Source organism: Eschrichtius robustus, chromosome 5, assembly GCF_028021215.1.
Source record: "Eschrichtius robustus isolate mEscRob2 chromosome 5, mEscRob2.pri, whole genome shotgun sequence".
Taxonomy (NCBI): Eukaryota; Metazoa; Chordata; class Mammalia; order Artiodactyla; family Eschrichtiidae; genus Eschrichtius; species Eschrichtius robustus.
Genome location: NC_090828.1, coordinates 21,322,790 through 21,327,772, shown reverse-complemented (window position 1 = coordinate 21,327,772; position 4,983 = coordinate 21,322,790).

The following is a 4,983-nucleotide window of genomic DNA, read 5'->3' as shown; positions in this document are numbered from 1 at the left end:
AGGGCTTCCCTGGTGGTGCAGTGGTTAAGAATCTCCCTGCCAATGCAGGGGACACAGGTTCGAGCCCTGGTCTGGGAAGATCCCACATGCCGCGGAGCAACTAAGCCTGTGAGCCACAGCTATTGAGCCCACGTACCGCATCTACTGAAGCCCGCGCTCTCTAGTACCTGTGCTCCACAGCAAGCCACAGCAATGGGAAGCCCACACACTGCAACGAAGAGTAGCCCCCGCTCAATGCAACTAGAGAAAGCCCACGCACAGCAACGAAGACCCAACACAGCCAAAAATAATAAATAAATTTATTTAAAAAAAGAATTGTACACAAAATAAAAATAAACTGAAGCCACAGAAAAATAGCTACAATACGTAATAGATTAATATCTCTAAGGTAGAAAGTTAATACAAATCAATAAGAAAAAAAGCCCAATAGAAAATTAAGAAAAGTAAATGAATGGACAATTCCTCCCAACAAGAAATGCACATGACTAATAAATATGCAGAAAAAAAATTCAATCTCACATAGAAATTAAAAGCACTATAAGATATTTTGTAATCTCTTTGACTTTGGCTGACCAAAAATACTCTCCTAGATGTTGGCAAAGATATTGGGAGACAGTCACCCTCAACAAACCTCCTGGAAATCAGCTTCCAGGAATTATCAGAAAGAAATAATTATCAGCGTGCACAAAGATTTACAGACAAAGATATTCATTGCAGTATTGCACAAAATAACAAAAAATTGGAGGAAATCTAACAACAAAGGATTGCTTAAATAAATTATGATGTATTCACATAGTGTAATACTATATAACCATTAAGAACAAGGTAAAGTATGCTATCACATAAGAAAATGTTCACAATGTATTGTTAAGGGAAACACATGCAATACGATTCCATTTTTGCACACATAAAAAAATATTTACACAGAAAACAGCGTTGGTATCACACAAATGTCATTGCTTCTACTCCTCAGAGCAATTTGAAGGTGCAAATCTACTATGTCCATGTGACTGTCATGGGTTGAATTGTGTCCCCCCCCCCAAAGCTGTTGAAGTCCTAGCCACCTTACCTGTGAATGTGATGTTGTTTGGAAATAGGGTCTTTGAAGATGATCAAGTTAAGATGAGGTCATTAAGGTGGGCCATCATCCAATAGGACATTGTCCTTATAAAAAAAGGGGAAATTTGTACATAAACACATGCACCCAGAGAGAACACCATGGGAAAATGAAGGTAAAGATTGTGGTGTGCATGGGCTTCCTTGGTGGCGCAGTGGTTAAGAATCCGCCTGCCAATGCAGGGGACACGGGTTCAAGCCCTGGTCCGGGAAGATCCCACATGCCGCGGAGCAACTAAGCCCGTGTGCCACAACTACTGAGCCTGCGCTCTAGAGCCCGCGAGCCACAACTACCGAGCCTGCGTGCCGCAACTACTGAAGCTCACGTGCCTAGAGCCCGTGCTCCACAACAAGAGAAGCCACTGCAATGAGAAGCCTGCGCACCGCAACGAAGAGTAGCCCCCGCTCGCCGCAACTAGAGAAAGTCTGCATGCAGCAACAAAGACCCAGTGCAGCCAAAAATAAAGAACTAAAATAAATAAATTTATTAAAAAAAAAAAAAAAAAGATTGTGGTGTGCAGCAGAAGCCAAAGAAAACCAAAGATTCCAGCAAATCACCAGAAACTTGGGGAGAGGCACAGCCCTCAGAAGCAATCAATCCTGCTAACACCTTGATCTCAGACTTCGGGCCTCTAGAACTGTGAGACAATGAATTTCTGTTGTTGAGCCACCCAATTTACGGTGCTTTGTTATGATGGCCCTAGCAAACTCATACAGGTTTGTGACCCTGTCTACCCGATCAGGCTGTCTGGCCTAAGCTGGCACAGTCAGACTTTTCTTGGAACTTGGAATTGGGACAATGAAAGACTGAGCCAGTGAGATTGAAAAATCATGAAGGCTCCAGGGCAGACAGGAAGACCACCTGTGAACTAAGGAGTGAGCAAAGGAAAGTAGTCTTCAGAGAGAGAATATTGGAGCAGGTGGAGAGACAAAGCAGAGATGCATGAGAAAGGGGTCCCAAGGCCCCATGGAGCCAGAAAAAGCAGGTTCTGTGTCTGTCAGAGTGTTGTTCCCTTGGGGCCCAGAGACACTTTTTGCCCTGCAGGGTTCCCTGGAGTGCACCGCAGGCTTTGATAATGTTCCTGAGTTTGGGTCAGCCAGAGTGGATTTCCATTCTTTTACAACAGCAAGAGCATTGATGAGAGCAGTCAGGAAGGACATATAGCAAATATCAGTACTGGATATTTCCAGATAATGGTTCTTATTTCATTCCTAAAGCTTATCACAGTTTCTAATTTTTATACAAGGAACCCACCTAATGTGTTCTATTGTTTTTAAGCTAACTAGATTAATTCATTTATCATTCACTTTACAAATAGTTTATTGAGAGCTTCCAGACCCTAAGGATTCAATGAACAAACCCACAAAAATCCTTGCCCTCATGGAGCTAAAGATAAAGAAGATGGATAAATAAGATATACAATATGTTAAAGAGTGATAAGGGATATGGAGAAAATAAAGCAGAAGAGGGAGATGGAATTGTCAGGTGAGGTGATGAGTCAATTTTAAGCACAGTGATCAGGGAAGGTTTCACTGAAAAGGTAAGTTTTGAACCAAGACTTGAAGGAGGTCAGAGAGCAAGTCATTTGAGTGTCTGGGAGAAGAGGGATTTAGGCAGAGAAGCGCACAGATGCAGAGTAACTGAGGCATGAGTGTGCCTGGAATGCTCCAGGAAAATCAGGGTGCCAGTGTATCTGAAGCAGAATGATAGAAAGGGAGAAGACTGGGAGATGAGGTCAAAGGTGAAATTGGGGAGAGGCAGGCAGACCATTTATGGTCCTGTGAGTCATTATGAGGAGTTTGATTATTTTGGATTATTTCTCAATCGGGGTGTAACAAATTATCTCAAGACATAGTGGCTTAAAAGAACAGCACACATTATTACCTCACAGTTTCAGTGGCTCAGGCTGGAGACTACAACCAAGATATCAGCCAGGGCTGTATTCACCTGAGGGTCTGAGTGGAGCTGGAATGTCCACTTGCAAGGTAGCCAAGTCACATGGCTGGGAAGTTGGACTGGCTGGTGGCAGGAGGCCTCAGCTGCTCACCACATGAGTGTCCTCATGACATGGAGACCAGCCCCACTTTGCAGTGAGCGACCCAAGACAGAACAAGGTGAAAACCTCAGTCTTTTATGACCTGGCCTTAGGAGTCATATTCCGTACACAATATTTTGCAATATTTTATTGGTTACATGAGTCAGCTCTATTCAATATGGGAGGGTACTAAACAAGAATGGGAACCCCAGGCAGCAAGCATCATTGTGGGCCCTTTTGGAAGCTGGCTACCACAGTTATTCTATTTAAATGATAATTTCAATATATGCAAGACAAGTGATTTGCCACTTTCAACTGCATCCTTCTTTGCAGGGTTTGTTTAAATATAACCACATTGAAGAATCAAATAATTCTCCAGTTCTGACTTCCAGGGGACCTAATCTATGGTAGTCAATCTTTATTCTGTAAATCCTCTCCTGATATGCTATTTGTCTCCAGGATGAAAGAATCTTACTAAGATTCTTTAGCTGTAAATAGCAGGCATCGACTTTAGCTGGCTTGAGCACAAAGAGATGGAATTTGGGGGAAGGATTCCATGGTGTCCCATAGAAACGATGGGAGGACTGAATTGCCAGACCCAAAGAAGGGCAGGAAACAAGGTGGTTCTGGAGACCTGAGCACCTGAAGTCTGTGGGTCTTCTCTGGGAGCACTGTTAATGTGAACAACTCTCACACCCCAGGCTCCCAGTTCAAGGTGCCAGGTTCCTGTGAAGGAGCATCTGATTGGGTCAGGTGTACCCCACCCCGACCTAGACCAGTCAACTGGATGGGGGGGGGCGGTCGTGGGAGCAGTTTACGATACAAACGAGGGCTCACCTTGAATATTGTACGGAGGACGTTCCCAGAGAAGAGTGAGTTTTGTGAGCTGAGCAGCCACCCCAGGAACTATTTTCTATAAAAGCTCACAGACATATTGTACTCAGGTGGTCACCACTGAAATTTCCATTTTTGCATTATTGCATGCACGTCTGTCTGTATTTTTACATAAAATTATTTTTTTATCATACCAAGCAAAATGAACAAAAATTCTTTCATCTCATTTAATATCCAGCTCAAAATTTCTCAGTTGTCTCAGGTGCTCAGGTGCCTTTTTTTTTTTTTAATACTTATTTATTTGGCTGAGCAGGGTCTTAGTTGTGGCACACGGGATCTTCGTTGTCGCGTGTGGGATCTTTGTTGAGGCATGCGGGATCGTTAGTTGCAGCACGTGGGACCTAGTTCCCTGACCAGGGACCCAAACCTGGGCCCCCTGCATTGGGAGTATGGAGTCTTAGCCACTGGACCACCAGCAAAGTCCTTCAAGGTGTTTCTTTACATTTAAAACTTCTTGATTGTCTTTTAAATTTTTTTATATTTAATTTAATTTGATTCACATTTTAATTTTTAGCCTAGCATAGGATCACCCCCCTAGGGGGTACTTTGGAAAAGTGTGGAGTGATTTGGTTTGCCCCAATGACGGGTAGAGGTCCCATTCCTGGCAAGCAGAGCCTGGGACCCCAGCAGCTTAATATATTGCAACTTGTGCAACAATTCTACACATACCTCACGCCACGCTCCACACAACTTTCAAATGTCCCACTAGATCTTTATAGAGCTGGAAACTCATTTATAATCATCTGAGCTTTAGAATGTAACTTCATTTTATATGTAAACAGAAAGACTTTTTAAAAGGCTTGTAATATACACTAAGTATACCCTAAGAATGGAACTATTATGTAAACTGCAGGAAGATTATACTTTACATTTTGTTCAGTGCTTTACCAGGAGTGGTTCACCAATTTGGAAGTCACATCTCTGACAGCACTGTTGC